Source organism: Spermophilus citellus (assembly GCF_964194105.1).
Source record: "Spermophilus citellus genome assembly, chromosome: 17".
NCBI classification, from domain to species: domain Eukaryota; kingdom Metazoa; phylum Chordata; class Mammalia; order Rodentia; family Sciuridae; genus Spermophilus; species Spermophilus citellus.
This window is the reverse complement of record NC_138199.1, coordinates 31,046,052-31,064,630: the sequence shown is the minus strand read 5'-3', so window position 1 is coordinate 31,064,630 and position 18,579 is coordinate 31,046,052. Positions and strand designations below refer to the sequence as shown.

Sequence of the window (18,579 nt, the reverse complement as noted above, 5' to 3'; positions counted from 1 at the left end):
TAGTATGCAAATGGTGATCATAATAAGCTTGTAAATTGTGTGAACTGGACACAATAGTGACTTGGTATTTATTTTGTCATATATTACTTACTGTTCATTTTTTTACTATAAAAATGGCTAAATAGTCAGCAAAAAGAAAAAAAAAGAAAGAAAGAAGAAGCAAAGGAGATAATAGCTAGATGCATTTGTTCTCAAAGAGGAGAACTCCAAGAAATGTGCTGAGAGACCATCTACTCTTAGCCCCAGAAGGGGTCTGTCACTCAGGAAGCAGAGCCACGCTGTTTTACCCTCTTCCACTCCACCACAGAAACCTTCCCTTAACTTGCCATACTCTGAGCCTCCCCGGGAGGAAATGGGGGCACAAATGACCCCAGAGAATAATTCCACCCACTGGGAAGCCCCATAGGTCTGGAATACACAGCGGGACAGATGCATCAAGGCCTAAGTGTCCAAGTCCAACATCCTCATACTGTGAACCCTCAAGAGTGGCGGGAAAAGCCAGGCACAGTGGCACCCAACTATAATCCCAGCAACTCAGGAGACTGAGGCAGGGGGATCATAAATTCAAGGCCAGCCTGGGCAATTTAGCAGATCCTGTATCAAAATAAAAAATAAAAAGGGCTGGGGATGTAGCTCAGTGGTAGAATGCTTGCCTAGCAGGCACCAGACCCTGGTTCAATCCCCAGTACTTGGGGGCGAAAAAAGGAGTGTCAGGGGCTGGGGTCATGGCTCAGTGGTAGAGCGCTTGCCTCACACATGTGAGGCACTGGGTTCGATTCTCAGCAACACATATAAATAGATGAAATAAAGGTCCATCAACAACTAAAAAAAAAAAAAAAAAAAGAGAGAGAGAGAGAGAGAGAGTGTCAGGTAACCCTGAGAGATAATCTAGGGGGAGCCAAGAAAGAGCCTATTGCCAGGGTCACTAGCTAGCCTCTCCCCCTCTGCCAACTGGCAACACTTTGGACCTCTCACCCTGAAGAGAAAGAAACACAGCATTCTCCTGTTCCCTCTCTCCACTCCCATTCTAAGACACAGAGGGCAGCTCTCAGGAGGTCTCTCCCTGCCAGTCTTGACTTAGCCCTGACTTATCTAAGGAATGGGAGGTGGGCAGGTGGGGACAAATGAAAGAGAAGTGAAGAAATAATAGCAATAATTGGCAATAACAGCTCAGTTCATCTTTTAAAAACATTTTTTAGTTGCAGATTGACACAATACCTTTATTTTATTTATTTGTTTTTATGTGGTGCTAAGGATCGAATCCAGTGCCTCACACACGCTAGGCATGTACTTTACTACTGAGCCACAACCCCAGTCCTGCCCTTGGGGCCCAAGGCATGGTAGGCAAGTGCTCTACCACTAAGCTACACCCCGAGCCCTGACAATTTCCCTTTTTTGAGGATTTTATGATGTACCAAGCTCTCTACATGCATTATCCCATTTGATGCTCATGACATCCCTCTGAAATATTGAGCTACTCCAATTTTAGCATACCAGTAGAAGTTCCACTTTACAATTGAGCAAAAGAAGGCTGGCTCAGAAAGTCAAGTGACTTGCCTAAGGCCTCATGGCAGCAAGTGGCAGATCCAGGACTCAAGCCCAGGTCTGTCCTCTGGCAGGAGTCTCTAAGGCTCACTCTAAAGGAAGAAGGCCAGCCCTGTTCCCACCTCCCTTGTTCATCTGCACTGTGCTCCTTCCACACATCAGTTGCCAGAGCAGCAGCTTGGATAGAAAGCAAGAGTTTCCATATATGGCCTGCTCCTCCCTCCACCCATAACCTGAACATGCTTTACACAGAGTTGCTTGAAAGGAGAGGAAGCTCTGCAGAGAGTGAATTAAAGATCATGCTTCTAGCTACAGGAGAAGGAGAAAAAGAGCTTGGCAGGGACACCCTGGCCCTTTTGGTCCAGCCTGTAGTCAGAGCCCTCCCCTTCCCCACGGCAGAACAGAAAGCAACCCAGTGCCCTCGGTCACTACCGGCCAGCCCAGCTTGGAGGAAGCAGGTGCACTGGAATGGCTTCCTGCTGCCACTGCAGTTGCAGAAGGGCCGGGGTTTCCTCCTCCAACGGCTGGCTGGGCCTGCTAGATGCCTCCTTCCTTGGGGATGTTCACTGCCCCTCCGTAGGGCACTTTGCCATCTGTCTGGCCATCATTGTGTGTGGCCCTGAATCTGTGATGGACCTGGGGTGCAGGGTGGGATGGGTAGTAAGCTAGACCAGGAAGCATCAATCTTTCAGGGCAAAGAGCTCTCCCAGGCCTCACTCCTACCCTGCCCATACACACCTCAACACTAGTGCCAATTTGGGGGCTAGAGTGGAGCAGTACCTGGGCATAAAAAGATACAAATGCTCATGGGCACATCTCAGGCTCCTCCGCCTTGGGCCAGCCCACACACTGCCCACTGCTGACTCAACTGGAAACCTTACCCTCCGTGGCTGGGAGGGGGACAAGACGGACTGGGAGGCATCTATGTCTCTTCTCACTCGCTTTTTTAAGGAACTTACTTCTCTGAAGTAATCTGTGCTAAAAAGGAGACTTACAAACAGTCAGGGCATCCCCAATATGCCATCTGTGCCCCTTCTAAGTGTCCTAGGCATGGGGAATGGAGGAGGCCATGCTGGGTCCCCTTTTGAGACAGTAAGAAGGAGGATCCCTGACAACTTCAATCCCGCCTCAATCCCCTCTCCTCTGTCTAGCCAGGACAAAGAGGGGTCAGTGGGCCACATGGACAACCCAAAGCAGGGACAAGACCTCCAAAGGCCTGGGGTTGCTGGGGTCCCCAGGAATGAGGCATGCAAAGCTGTAATGGTTTGTGGGGAAGGCGTGTCATAGCTTATGGGATAGCAGATGCAGTCCCAGGAAACTGAGGTTTAGAAGACAGTACCCCCCCCCAAAGCTCCCAAAGTCATGATTCTGGCCCAGTATATCCCTAAACTATGAGAGGTTTTGATACTGCCAGAAATGGGTAATGCCCTTCCTACCAAGAGGTTAAGAGAAGAGCCCCAAAGCAGCCCCACCCCTTCCTCCCCACCTACTTCAGCCACATCTGGAGAAATAAGAAAAGGCCCCTCCTTTCCTAACTGAGAAAACAGCATGAGGAGCCTGGGACACTTCTGGGTGGGGGGGTCAGAGGGACACTCACCCGCATGGCCTAGCCTGGAGCAGCCCAGAGCAAGGAGTCTCCTCTCGCTGCTGCTCAGTTAGTGGCTCAAAATAGCACGGGCTGCAGCCCCGCCCCTGTTCTCCTCCCTCTCCCAGGCCCCTCCCGCCGCAGCTGCCCAACCCAGGCCCAGCCAGTGGAGAAAGCAGAGCACAGAGGACTGCGGGTACCAGGTATGCGGGTATCAGAGCGAGAGGACGATGCAGCCTAGGTGGAGGAGGAGGCTCTTAAAGTAAGGTTAAGTGGTGGAGGGCAGGCAGTGTTGGAGGGGCAAGAGACATGGAAGGTGGCACTTTCCTTCCGAAACACACTCGGACAGCTGAGCTGATATGATCCCTAAAAATAGCAGAGGAATTTGAGACCTGCAGCCCCCGGCCCCACAGGCTGAGATTAAGATAAGCACATGCGCATTCACATACGCACACACACCCCAGCATGCATGAACACACACTCCCGGTGCAGTGTTTTTGGGAATGCACAAATCATAGGCCTACCCCTGCTATCTAATTACTGCGGCAGAGGCCAAGACAGCCACTAACATCCCATCCACCACAACACAGAGGGCCCAGTATATACTGTGCCCAAACAGCAGCCAACAGCAGTCCTGTGAAGTCCAGCAGGATCCACAAGACCAGTCTGAAGCCCACTGTCACTGTCTCACTGTAATAAACATGCAGGGACATGCAAGGAATCAATCACTCTCCCTCTGTCTATATACCTCTGCACGCACAGCCAGCGGCTGTGCGGAAGGTGGTGTGGGTGGGGCGAGTGGGTGGGCCTAAGCCTTGCAGACAGAGGAAATTGTGGTTATCTGGCCAATGAGCAGCGGCTGCCAGTGAAGAGCAAGTGTTCCCCAGGAGAAATCCTGGCCTGTGCTCTAGTTAGCACCACAGGATGCCCAGATCAGGGATGGGGATCCCCAAGAGGCTGAAATGGTTGTTGGGAGCAGGATGGGAAGGAGCCAAAAGACAGGGCCTGTGTGTCTCAGAAGCTGTCAGCTTTGCAGAAAAAAAGTAAAAGTGATTACCTCCCTCTTCCTCTCCAGAAGAAAGAGAAAGAGGGAAAGAGGGGGGAGAGGGAGAGGGGCAGGTGGTGCTAGGAAGCACTGGGACAGAGCTGTCGCCTAACCAGACTGGCAGGAACTCAGGCTTGTCACCTCTGGCCAATCCAAAGAGCCAGTGGGTCCTGTAACTAGTATTACTTTCTTCAGGAAAACTTATTGGTAAGCACTACTCTGCAGGACCAAAACTCAGCTCTCCTCCTACCTACCTACCAGACACTGTACAAGTTTCCTAGTCACACTATCGTGCACACCTGCTTGTGCCTCTGCTTTCCAGGGAGGTTCTCTGGTCCTTTGAGGGCATGTATCGTGTCATAGGTTTCTGCACCCCCATAGCCCACATAGCACAATATTGCAAATCACAACTGCTCACTGAAAGACCCTGAGGAGCCTGAAATACTGATACCTGGATCCCATCCTTACCCTCCCATTTTCTGATTTAATTGATCTGGGAGGAAGGCCTAGACACTGTAATTTTTTTTTTTTTTGTACCAGGGATTGAACTCAGGGGCACTCAACCACTGTGCCACATCCCTAGCCCTACTTTGTATTTTATTTAGAGACAGGGTCTCATTGAGTTGCTTAGGGCCTCACTAAGTTGCTGAGGTTGGCTTTGAACTTGTGATCCTCCTGTCTCAGCCTCCTGAGCCGCTGGGATTACAGGTGTGTACCACCGTGCCCACTGGCACTATGATTTTTTAAAACTTCCCGGGTGACTCTTATTTGCAGCCAAGGCTGAAAACTGTTTCCTAACACAGATGTTCCCCTTTGTTAAATGAATGAATGAATGAGTTAGCCATTTGACCATAGGCAGATAATTTAAATTTCCCTCATCTATAAAATAAGGACTATGCCTATATTGACACTTATCCAGTTAATATGAGACAGGTATGGAATGGATGTAAAAGAGCTTTGCTTCTCAAAGTGTGGTCCCCATAACAACAACATGAGCACTACTTGGGGACTTGTTAGAAATACAAATTCTGCCCCTGTGATGGCAGTGGTGTGTGCCTGTAATCTCAGCAACTAGGGAGAATGAGGCAGGAGGATGCAAGTTCAAGGCTCCACTTGTCAACTTAAGCGGGACCTTGTCTCAAAATGAAAAAAATGGCTGAGGTTGTAGCTCAGTGGCAGAGTACCCATGGACTCAATCCCCAGTACCAATAAATAAATAGATAGATAGATAGGTAAGTAGGTAGGTAGATAGATAGATAAAAGAAAAATGCAAATTCTGGGGCCTCACCCCAGACCTACTGAATCAAGAACTCAATATAGGACCCAGCATCCTTAACCAAGCTTCCAGTTGATTCTAATGCACATTAAATTCTGAAAATCACTGATTTGACAGAAGTTATTTTGAAGGTAAAACCTTCAAAGCCAGACTTCCTGGTACAATCTTGGCTTTTCCATGTAGTAAACTATACAACTTAACTTCTCTGTGGATCAATTTCTTTGCCTGTAAAATGGGGAAAATAATAGTATCTACCACATAGGGCTATTTTAGGGGGTAAAAGAATTAGTGCATACAACGTTCTAAAAACATTGCCCAGCACGTTAGCTTTCATTAAATTTTAACTATTATTTTCTGTCTAGATCATTAAGGGGAGTAAAAAAGGCATCAAAGAAAAATTTCCAGGTAACTGAAGCCTACTCCTTTTAAAGGACCAAATATTTTCTATTTTAAGTGTCTTTCTAAATCTATCACTATTTACAATCATACAAATAATAAACTTTGGTGTGTGCTTGAGTTTGGTACTGGGAATTGAATCCAGGGCCTCACAGATACACACAGGCTATGTAAGCACTCTGTCTCTTAGCTACACTTGCAGCCTTTTTATTTTATCTTGAGACAGGGTCTCACTAAATTACCAAGATTGGACTCAGACTTGAAATCCTCTTGTCTCAGCCTTCCAAGGAGCTGGCATTACAGGCATGCACCACCATGCCCAGTTTAGGAAACACTCATTAATACTCCTTACTTTCTTCATTAAAACACACTGAACTTGGGCTGGGGTTGTAGATCAGAGGTAGAGTGCTGGCCTAGCATGCATGAGGCACTCCTCATGCACCACATAAAAATAAAATAAAGATATTGTGTCCACCTTAAAAAAAAACTGAACTTAACTCAAAGGTCTCAAATTCTGCCCTCACTGTGACGACTCCTGACTTCCCAGCCTGACTACAGCCCATGGTTTGTGCCCCTCCAATGCTGCAAGGCTCTCCCGGAGGGCACCAGCTGCTTCCCAGGCCTGGTGGCCAAACTGAAGCCTCTGATATGCTTATATGTGGAAATCCAGGCACCCTTTGTAGCTGTATATTTGTTTTTTAGATCTTTTCTTCCTTACACTCTATGACATCAAGCCATCCTCTGTCACTTACCTGAAAGTGTGCCTGTGTCCAGCAGTCTCAGTTCCTTCTAATGTGCTATTTCTGCCAAAGGCTAAAAAGGCAAATAACCAGGCCTGATAAAAGAGTGTCCAAAACAGAAAAAAAATGGATGCCAGAGGTTCTCCTGCAAGTGAAGGGCCTTTCACACAAGGACTTAGTACCCTCCACTGTGATTGCTTGAGGGCCTTCTACGCCCACTGCCATTCAGCAGTGCTCTCCAAATGACTGAGGTGACACTCGATCTGCAGTCTCTGAGTTACTATCATGCCTCTTTTTCTATTTGGATGACTAACTCCTGTCAATTCGGTTTCTGAAACGTTTGGTTAGTGCGTGTGTAGGGGATCATCTTAAATCAGCTTCATTTCCCCTAGTGAAAAAGGCAGGGTCTTTTGTCAGAAGGCGTAAGTCCTGGCAGCCCACTCTCCTTCCCACCCAGCCACCACCAGTCCCTCTGCTGCCCCAAGAGGGCACTGTCTCAGTGTGGTCCATGTCTACAATAAACCTAAGAATGGCTCTGGGGACATTCAGGCTCTCAGGCCTCTTCACCTGTCTCCAAGGACAGACATCATTTGTAATCTGACTCCCCCTCAGCACTTCACCTTCTTTACTCTCCTGGCTCTCACTCTTTTGCCCTCTCTCAGGCAGATCTCCATGCATTCCCTGCCTGCACCTTCCCCAGAGCCTGTCCTCTACCATTGCCTCCACCATGCCCAACCTTCCCCATTCCTAAAGGTCCATCTTCTTATGAAGCCCACCTGAAACTCAAGACCCACCAAGAAGTGTAGTACAAAGAGAGGGAACTGGCAGTTGTGTTCAACAGGGACTGAATCCCAGCCTGGCTTCTTTCTTGCTGTTTGACCTAAGGAAAGGTTTCTCTACTTCTTAAGAGTCTCCATTAAAAAAAAAAAAAAAAAAAAAACTTTAAAATAATACAATACTATAGCCAGGCACAGTGATGTGCACCTGTAATCCCAGCAACTCAAGAGGCTAAGGCAGGAGTTTGAGGACAGCCTTGGCAACTTAAAGGGACCTTGTCTCTAAATGAAGAGTAAAAAGGATAAGGAGTATAGCCCAGTGGCAAAGCATCTTTGTGTTCAGTCCCCAGAACTAAAAAACATAACAACAACAACAACATAATAATATTGCTGCTTTATGGGGTTGTTGTAAAAAGAGAAAGAATATTATGTAATCTTAGGCTTGGCAAATTGTGGAGAGTGACTAAATGATTAACACCATTAAATTGTCATTAAAAACCACAACACTCACTGTTTATACTTAAACACATCACACCCATGGTAGTTCTTAATTACATAAAGTGTGGTACTATTATATACAGTGGAGTATTGCTATACAGGATAGATTCTTAGGTCAGCATGTAAGGCAAAAATAGAGTATAGTCAAAAACTCCTGAAAATCCACTAAATTGCTCAGAGAGTATAGTACACATGGCTTTGTACATGCATGGTCTCCCTTTATCCGCAGTTTCACTTTTTGTGGTTTCAGTTACCTGGGGTCAGTAATACTCTAGGAATATTCAATAGAAAATTCTGGAAATAAACAATTCATAAGTTTTAAATTGCACACAGTTCTGAGCAACATGATGAAATCTGCATCATCCTACTCTGTCCCACCTAGGATGTGAATCATCCTTTTGTCCGCATATCCACGCTGCATATGCTACACACCATTAGTTGTTTTGTAGCTGTCTTGGTTATCAGATGACTATTACAGTATCACAGTGCTTATGTTCAAGGAACCCTTATTCTACTTATTAATGGTCCCAAGGAACAGCAGTAGGGATGGTAGCAACTCAGGTATGCCATAGAGAAACTACACAGTGCTTCCTTTAAGAAAAAATAGTGAGGGCTGGGGATATAGCTCAGTTGGTGGAGTGCTTGCCTCACATGCACAAAGCCCTGGATTCAATCCCTAGCACCACAAAAAAAAAAAAAAAAAAAAAAAAAAGAAAGAAAGAAAGAAAAAGAAAAACAGTGAAATTTTAAGAGAGAAGACATTTATATAAACTTTACTACAATATATTGTTGTAATTGTTATGTTTTATTATCTATTATTGCTAATTTCTTACTGTGCCTAATTTATAAATTAAAGTTTACTATAGGCATGTATACAGGGAAAAAAAAAAAAACAGTACATCTAGGATTTTGTACCAGCCGTTCTTTCAGGCATCCATTGTGGGCACTAGAATGTATCCCCTGTGGATAAGTGGGGAGGACTCCTATGCTTTTTTTTTTTTTAAGATGTTGATAGACCTTTATTTTATTCATTTATTTAAATGTGGTGCTGAGAATTGTACCCAGTGCCTCATACTTGCTAGGCAAGCGCTCTACCACTGAGCCACAGTGCCAGCCCTCTATGCTTTTTATATAATACGTATCTGCATGAAAGCATAATGTATAGTCATGTATAACATTTATAATGAAAATATACAAAATAACTATTTTTACAATTTTTGGCTACAATAATATAGCTTCTTAAGCAAATATATAGTTGAATCTGTTGAAGTTTATTATGCATATGCCAGGACTACAGAGCATAAACCAGTGCTCTAAGTTGTAATCAATTCCTCCCTACAAGAACCATTTTCTATTTTCTTTCTATCCTATCCCATTCCCCAGCACTAAGCACACAGTAGGTATTTAACAAAAATCCTCTGGATTCACCCAGCTGATCTGAAAGGTGCACACATAATGAGGCAGGTGGAACAGAATGGGGAGAAGGGGATACCCTTATAGGGTGACAACTTCAATTACTCTGCTCTCCCCCACTTGCAGTATGGTTGAGCGAAAAGTCATTGGCATGCAGAAAGGCTAAGCAGAACGAGAGCAAGCCAGACAGGAGACTGTGAGGGTAGAGGAAGCATTCACTAACTCAACTAGCAATGGCTGTAATACCCTGAGGTGAACACTGTGGGGAAGCACAATGCTTGCTCTTTAGTCTTCCCACAACTACACTGTGAGCTTCCTGAGACAGAGGTTGTATTGTCATTATAACCCCTGCACCCACCTAGTTCTGGGCCCTGCTCAGAGATGACTCTGGATACAAAAGTGAGTAAAATGAGATGAAACAGACTTGGTTCCAGAGGAGATAGCAAATGTACTTCAATAGTTAGAATCCGGAGAACATGCTTAATGCTCCAATGGGGGCCTGGATAATGTGTAGGACACATAAAGGAAACACAAGAGACAAAGCTGGGAAGGTAGGCAGGGCCCATCAAGGAGCCAAGTGCTGTTGTTCCTGCAGTTCTTTCTGCAGCCTGCTATACATTTGTCCATCCTCTGATAACAGCACCCCAGTTTTCCTCTGAGGACCTACCCCAACATATGATTTGGGCCTGGCCAGTAAGAGAATCATATTCCCAGACTACAGGGTTGGTTCATGAGTGAACCGATCAGTTATCAGTGACATATAACAAAACCTTTGGACTACTGAATCACACTTCTTTTCCTACAAGACTTGAACCTAGGGCTGAGTTATCTTGCCATTACTTGTCTGAAGACTAATTCAACCTAGATGAGCTGAAAGAGAGAGAACAGACCTGGGGCCTGGTCATGATGTTTAAGTTTCCAGATAAGGCTGAGCCTATAGCCAGTTCTACCTCTGGACTTTTCAGACACTTGAGACCATATACTCCTTCTTTTTAAGCCAGTTGAGCTGGGCTGTCAAACGTGCAACTGAAACAGGTGTATCCAAGACAAAAGCAAGGTAAGCAGTCTAAGGGAGGAAATTTAAAAAGGCACATGCTGAGCACACTGGCCAGAAGATAGGCACAGTGTTGCTTACTTTTCCTGACAACAGCTAGAGAGATAATTATTAAAAGGAAAATTGTGGGCAAAGAAATTGCAGTTTACAGAGGTTACATATTGCTTATGATAACACAGATAGTGATTGGTAGGGCCAGGATTTGGATTCAAGTCATTCAGACACTGAAAACCTGCCCCTTCCATGCTATGCCCTGCCTGTAAACAATGGAGTCATGGTAGGTTTCTGGAGACTGAGGGGGCATGACTGAACCTGTGCTTTAGGAATGCTGATCTAACAGAAGGGTGGAGGGAAAGAAAGGAGGCTAGAAGCTGAAGGATCATGAGAAAAGCAAGGTAATAGCCAGATGAAGGATAAGAGGGTCTGCCTAGGGTTCTAGCAGGCAATGGCAAAGAGGGGTTCATGCAAGAGAAACGATCTTCTAGATGAGGTGGCCATTGGGAGAGGAGGGGAAATGGGCACAAGAGGATGGGAAGAGTGGGCTGGAGTTGTAGCTCAGCAATAGAGCACTTGCCTAAAACATATGAGGCACTGGGTTTGATCCTCAGCACCATAAAAAATAAATAAATAAAATAAAGGTATTGTGTTCCCCTACAAGTGTGTGTGTGTGTGTGTGTGTGTGTGTGTGTGTGTATAGAAAAGGAATCAAAGACACCAAGATTTCAAAGTTGGGAGTCTGATAGGACAATGTGGCACCACTATGCAAAATAAGGATGTTAGATGGAGGCTGGCTTAGCAGGAAAGAGTTTGGAAAACACTGAGACCAAAGTTCTATTTAATATCTTAACAACAACAAAAAATTCTCCATTTATTCTCTAATTCCCCTGTAAATCAAAACTCCTTAAAAACAAAAATTATACCAATACTGTCTCCACGATGGAAACCAATTGCAAATACTTGTATTACTAATGTGTAATGTATAAAATGTCACTAATGGGGGGCTGGGGTTGTGGCTCAGTAATAGAGCACTTGCCTAGCATGTGTGAGACACTGGGTTCAATTCTCAGCACCTTATATAAAAAGTAAAACAAAGTCCATCAACAACTAACAAAACATTAAAAAAAAAAAGTCACTAATGGAACTCTTTATTTACAGAAGCTGCAGGCAGTCTTTTCAAGCACTCAGCCCTCAGGCCTGAGAAGGGTCGCCTACAGCACTTATGCTTCCTGGGTAGGAGGGGACCAGCTGCCATGGTGACAGGTGCATCCCCTCAGATGGCCACTTCAGAAGTTCCTCAGCACAGTACTAGAGGGCAGTTCCTTAAATGCCAGTTCAGGAGAGCCTTCCCTTTCTCGGGAGAAATTATCCTAATTCCTCTGTGGGGGTGGGATGGGGATGAGGATGTAGACAGAGATTGGCATCCCACTGAAGGGCCGAAATTAAAAAAAGAAAAAGAAAATCAGCTGGGCAACATGACCAGTTAATCACGAAGTGGAAGAAAGCAAATCCCCTTGAAGACGACTAAGGAAGACTTAAAGGGGGTAAAGGGGAGGTGTTGAGAAGAAACCTGGAGTGCCTAATGGCCCATTCAGCTCCTTCAACGGAGCAGCGGGGCCGGGGGTGGGGGGGTGAGGGGGGACGGGGGACGGGACTCTCCTAGTCAACCCAAGACCTAAGCCCCAGCCCTAGCCCGCGCTTTCCCCCGCCCCGCGCCCATCCGTCGGCGCATAGGCGGAGCCAAGCCCAGCGCATGCGCCGAGAGTCTAGGATGCACCGCCCTGCAGCGCTGCTGGAACCCGGCAGAGGGCGGCAGCTCCCTTCTTGTTCCCCTGCTGGCACCGCCGAGGCCGCGGGAATTCACCTCCGCCGGGCGGGCCTCCGGGCCCCGCCCACAGGAGGCGTCCCCGGGGAGCTCAAAACAGGGTGGGGGTGGGGGATGCTGCGACAAGATGGCCTCTCCTCTTACCCCGGAGGGATGCGGCAAGAAAAGGCAGAGATGAGCTCGACGCCAACTTCATTTTCATCATCACCCTATCCACAGTGCCAAAAACAATCCTTAAATGTAGTCTACATTCAATAAGTGCTTATTTATGGGATAAAATGAATGAATGAATAACTGAATCCAGGTAAGAAGACTCTGGGGACGCCTTGAATCTCTGTTGTGGGCAGGGATCCGGGACAAAGAATCAGGAGGGTCAGTGGGCATAGGCAGATCGCTGCCCCAAAGGTGGTCATAGACTTAGGCCTCAGGCACTCCTCCAGACCCTGCATTCCACAGGCCCCTGACTTGGCACACCCGAGGTTTGCTCTTGGGCAAGGAACCCATGCAAAGACCCCTAAGCTTGTTCTCTGCCAAGACCAGGCAGTCAGGTCCCAGCTTCTGTAGGGACCACCTGAATGGCAGCTCCAGTAGGCAGGCTGCTCTCTGGGGACTCAACTGCTAGGAATTTCCTCATGGCCAATGGGGATTTCCAAACTGTCTTTGTCTTGCCAAGCGCCCTAAAGGCCCAAAGCCAAGGGCCAGCCTTTGAGGATGGTTTCCCAAAACCCTTTACACCTCTGCCCAAAATCTCATCAAGACTTGGGTCACTTGTTATTCTACTAAATGCTCCACATACACTATATTTCCATCCCACCCCCTCTGGCAGACATTTGTGAATGAGCATAATGAAGCATTGTTCTCTTTTTTGTATAAATGACAACTCTTCTCAATTTCCACAGAAGAATAGAGGAAAACCAGTTCAAGGGTCAGCAATACTGATTTAAATTAGGTACCCAAAGGCCTTCCAGGGTGTGAGAGCTGGCGACCTATGCTGCTTATTCTCAAAGTCAGGCTCCTTTAGAGGTCCCTCAGTTCCCCCAAACATTCAGTAAGTATTTGAGGATCTGGGCATTCACTTCTGGAACCCCTTTTTGGGCCTATTTCTAGAAATCTTTGAAGTAAAAGTACCCACTCAGTCCCAAGGAAGTGGGAAGAAACAAAAGCCCCTGCCTTGCCTACCAGCCCTCCTCCCCCACATGAATAGCCTGCCAAACCCATGGGCATGTGAGCACCTGTGTGTTACCGGGCTGGACAGAAGATGTGCTTGGCAAGGTAAGGAAGCCCCAGTTGTGGTGGCACACCGCCAGGGACCTGTTGGCCCTGGGGCATTAGGATTCCAAAGCTGGTGAAGTGGAGAAATAGCCAGAGGACAAACCTTCCTTCCTGAAAGAAAGGGGAAATGCCACCAGCCCAGCATCTCCAGGGGAACACTGAAAGAGATGAACCTTCCTGTTTGTAGCCACACTGTTCAATATGGTAGCCACTAGCCAGGGGTGGTTGTTTAATTGAAGTTAAATCAAAACAATGAGGTACTTCTCAGTAAATAAAAAACAAATTTAAAAGATTGTTCCCATTAGCCATATTTCAAGTGCATAATAGCCACTTGTGACTCATGGCTACTGAGTTGGACAGCACAGACCTCAGAACATTTCCATCTTTGCGGTATGTTCAGTAGGACAAGTCTGGTCTGGAGGTTCCCCTTGTAGTTTGTCCTGGTCATTCTTGACAAAGCCTCCTTTAGGTGGTGGCCCTGACTACCTACTGTTCTCCACTATCTCTGCCCAGAATTTGCTTAGACCCTTGTCCCACATATCTTATTTCTTAGGCCTCAAAAAAAAAAAAAAAAAAAAAAAAAAGTGGGGGAGGGGACTGAAGTCACAATTAACACCCAGCTGGAAAGCAGAAGCCAGATGCCACAGGCCTGAAAAGGCAAGGCTGAATGGAAGCCTGCCCCCACCCCACTGGTGTCCCAGGCTCAGGAGAAAGCCCCTCAGTGCTGCACAATCGTTCCTTGTTTCCAGTCTCTGGACCTTGCATGGCTAAGACATCTGGAATGTAGTGGCCTGAGGGTTTCCCTGGCACCCACTGCAGGACTCATCAGCTATTAGTGCTCCAAAGAGAGAAGTCCCAACAGAACCCTGAACTTTCAAGGGTAAATAAGACTTCTGAAACCTTGTCAAGATCAAGATGCCAGGAGTTCCTTCATGGGGCAATGAAGGCCATAACTGGACACCTCCCTGTTTGGCCAGCTGGATAAACCAAACCCTGTGACAAGCTAGAGAGGCTCAGGCAAGCTCCACTAGGCATGGATGCATGGGAGAAGAAGTCAAGAGAAATGGACCTAACCACTCTCACATTCTATCCCAGGGACACAGTCTGAGAGATTCTGCCACAGTGGCTAGAAAATCCAACAGGAGAGTCCAGGTGAATTCATATATATGATGGAAGGAGCAGAGGACAGACCCAGGAACTGGCAGGTCAAGGTTGTCTTTCTGTTCTGTACCTCAATTCTTGCTTAACCCTAACCCTTGGTAGGTTTCCAGGAGCAAGATGGGTGTGAAGAAACAGAATAAACTATGAAATGACAAAAAAATATATGGGGGGGGAGGGAGGGAGGGGTGGTCCAACTGGAAAACAAATAGGTAGGAAGAAGCCTGGCACTCTAAAGGTATTGGCATCAGCCAAGAATTTGACTGAGGGAAGTCACAGAAAAAGCAGCACAATTTGAAAAACTGGCATCAAACGAGACACCAGATTGGAAACTCAGGGCAAAGCCATTCTGGGATGATTTGCCACCCTGAGTTAAACCTGGGCCTGTTTCCCTATCTCTACCCTAAGGACACATTGAGCAAAAGCACCAGCCTGAGGACAAGAGTAAAGGACTCACAGCTGAGTCATTAATAGGAACAGGGCCTGTGGCATTCCTATGGGCAGATGGTCTATGCTACCAGGCACCAAATGCTTCCCAAGGTATCAGAGATAGATTAATGATGACCATGATAGCCCCCCCCCCCATTTATTTATGGTTTCACTTGCTACAGTTTCAATCCAAAAATATTTAATGGAAGTTTCCAAAAATAAATAATTCATCAGTTTTAAATAACTTTTACTACAGTATACTGTTGTAATGACTCAGTATTACTGTTAATCTCTTACTTTATCTAACATAAGTTAAATTTTTTCATATATATGCATGTATGGGTAAAACATGGTACTCACACAGTTCAGTACTATCCAGTTTTAGGCAGCCATCGAGGGTCTCGGGATGTATCCCCTGTGGATAGGGGTACTAACATACTCAGGAGGCACTATTATGAGGCTGTTATAAGTGATTTTATATGTATTGAGTCCTTTAATCCTTAGAAAAATCCTAGAAGGAAAGAATTACCATAGTTCTCATTTTATAGATGAGGAAAATGAGGCCCAAAGAAATTAAATAACTTGCCCAAGGTCACTGACCTAGTAAACAGCAGAGTTAGAATTTGGACCAGGCAGTCCAGCTGGAGTACATGCACCACCCAACTCATAACAATATATTGACAATACACATAGTTAAACATAACTTCTGATTTCTGGGCCTTTCTGTCTGTGCTGCCTTCTATCTCCTTCTCCTTCCTAAAAGAGCTGAAAGCAGTTCCTATAAGCAAAACCAAACCCTTTCGTTCAATTCCTGTTTACCAAGCATCTGTTCCTACAGCAACAATAAGAGCTGCAGACTGGGCATTTTGAAGAGAATGGGTGGGAATGAGGGTACAGGGGCCTTTATAGGATGGGTCGCTCTTTTAGAGGCACAGAAAAGAGACCTGAAAACTAGTTGAAAGACAAAGGGGATGGATGGGGAAGCCAAGGCCATAATTTCCTCAGGTTTGAAGCCAGCCTTCCCCTGGACAGAGAAGGTGAGGACAGCTTAGAAGGACTAAAGACTGGTGGCAGAAGGAGGGGAAAGAGAGAAGAAAAAATCAGGTCTAGATTCTGTAGGGGGTATGTGCATGGCACCCAGGCCATTCCTAAGCTGGATGTCCTGTCACAGATCCCAGTTCTATGATTCTCTTCTTCAGGTCAAAGCCAAGAAATGATGGGTGGAGGCGAGGAACCATAAAGAAATAATAAAGAGGAATGCAGGCAGGCATCTATGTGCCAGTACAGGGTGGTTCGCCTCCCACAAGGGAAGGTGAGGGCATTTTGGGTGAGGTGGTCAGGTTGACACCCTTCACCTTCTCCAAGTCTAGGCCTCATTCTTGCCTGTTCCTATCCACCCAGCTAAACAAGAAACTCCTGTCACTGTCCAGAAATCCTGAGGCCAGAATCTCAATCTGCTGTGCAATACCGTTCTGCCAGGCAAAGCCAAGTACTAAGGAGAACAGGGATGTTTGCTAGTCACTGAATTCCAGGAAGTCAAACCACAGCCGTTTCCCCGAAGGCTTCTCAGGCCATGGGCCCAGTTTCCCTCTTGCCTCTACTGATCTCAGTGCATGTCCAAATGAGTGGGAATGGGACCTTACCCCATATCTGTGTCCTTTAGGTAACCTAGGCGCCTACTGAGAAGGAGGCAAGGCTGTGCCAGGCTCAGCATAGGCTGGATTCCCTAGCGCCTGGTGCCAGGCACACAAGCTGCTGCAGCCTGGACAGCTCCAGGGAGGTCCGGGGAGGGCGAGGTGGAAGATGCCAGCCCAGTGATGGAGGAGGCCTTTTGCCACTCTGAAGCCAGGGCTTCTGTAATCAGCTCCATAATCAAACCAATCCACCAGTGAGGGAGGCAGTGTGAAGAGGAGCAGGAGACAGGGCCCCAGCAGGAAGAACTCATTAAGGAGATAGATCAGATCCTACTTCATTGTGCCCTGAAAGGTTCCACTGAGATCTCCAGATATTCTCCCCTCCATGTGAGGGGGCTGGGCATGAAACTGGGTGGCACAGAGAATCATGATGGTCTCATGCTGCCTGATAGTGCTGTCACTGTTTGGACTCTAGCCTATACCACCCGGCACCAAGATCTAGCTTTTCACAGCTGTCTAGTTCTGGAGAAAAGTACAGACTCTCTAATCACAGGGACCACCTTAGACCTTTCTCCTCCACAGACCAAGCCCACGGTGTGATATGGAACAGGTGCTCCTCAAGACTTCCTGACATGCCCTGACTGCACAAAGACTCCAGGGTCATTGATCTCCCTATGGCCCAGAGCCAAGGCTCCCCACCTCACCTTCAGCCTCCTCCTGCTCCAAAGCCAGAGGCAACCTCCTAGTCATACTAGAAGTGCCCTGCCCTGCTTGCCACAGGGAGTGAAGGAGGAAGTGAGTCAGCTCCTTGAAGAAATGGGAATGAGAGGGAGGAGCCAGCAAAAATGAGATCAGAGGGCAAAGGGTACAGGGGCCAGAAAGGTCCCTAACAGAGGCACCAGGTCCTGGAGATGCTGTGGGGCCCACAGAGTAGAGGACAGATATGTGTGACAAATTCAGTAGTACCATCTCCTACAGGGGCTGGGTAGATGCTGTAGGCCAGAGAACCTGGGTCTGGCAGGCAGGCCCCACCTGAGGATGGAATCTGAGGCAACTCCCCTTCCTGAATCACCAATGGATTGGAGGAAGTGAGGCCTTATGGGAAATGGCCAGCCACTTCTCTGCTCGAGAGGTGAAGTCTCTCATCTCCAAGTCCTCCCACTTCTTCTCTTGAGCCCTTTAGTGCCAGAAGCCCAAGAGTGAGAGAGATGTTTGTGTCTCCCAGTAGGAAATGGAATCTATGCTGGGCCCCCAGAGCAGAGCAGTTCCAGCTGCCCTAGCACCAGTCCTACCCTCTCTGGTGGCCCCTACCCATGTGGGAGCTGTCCCCAGGCTCCAGCTGGAATTTGTTGCTCTGACTGGGAAAGATCTTTGTGAAAATTCCCAGTCTGCTGACATTCCGGCAGGAAGGCAGTCCAGGGAAAGCAGCAGGAGGGAAGAGGAAGCCTTGAGCCCTACAGGGCCACATTCCAACCCTCAGAGACCTGTGGCCAGACAGGCACATTCCTTCAGGTCCCCTGGATGGGACACTGTATGGCCCCCACGTAACCCTGAAGCTCCTTCTCACCCAAGCTGGTGCCTTCCCCAGGCCTCTGCTCCTGGATGCTTATGGAACCCACTCTCTTACACTCCTGTGTGCCAAGTCCCCAAGCACAGAAGAGACAGAGCTAGTGGGTGGAGGCAGGACATGGTAATGTACTGCAGACCATCACCAGGGCCCGTCAGAGGAGAGGGTTCTAATAACCAAAACTGAAGTAAACAAGGAAGACTAGACAGAGAGAATGGGCAACCAGTTCACAGTTTGAGAATCATCTTTCCTTCAACAAATATCTGCTGCTCTCATGAAGTGTTCTAATATTAGATAACTAATCAATCAGAACTTGATAGGTGCTATGAAGGAGAAGGATGGGTGCTGCCAGGATGAGGAACTCATAAG

The 18,579-nt window shown here is 47.0% G+C and overlaps 1 protein-coding gene across 8 annotated transcripts in view; it reads right to left on the bottom strand.

Annotated features, from left to right (window-relative positions):
• Positions 1–18,579, bottom strand: part of MYO18A (myosin XVIIIA) — a 98,204-nt gene that overhangs the window by 59,886 nt on the left and 19,739 nt on the right. The window contains exon 1 of one of the 8 annotated variants that reach the window (XM_081270401.1): positions 3,143–3,279. The exons of 6 other annotated variants lie outside the window; for them this stretch is intronic. The gene's annotated coding sequence lies outside the window, so the exon portion shown is untranslated. Of the gene's footprint in view, positions 1–3,142; positions 3,280–18,579 lie in introns of those variants that run through there. One more of the 8 variants, XM_081270397.1, reaches the window with a different exon arrangement.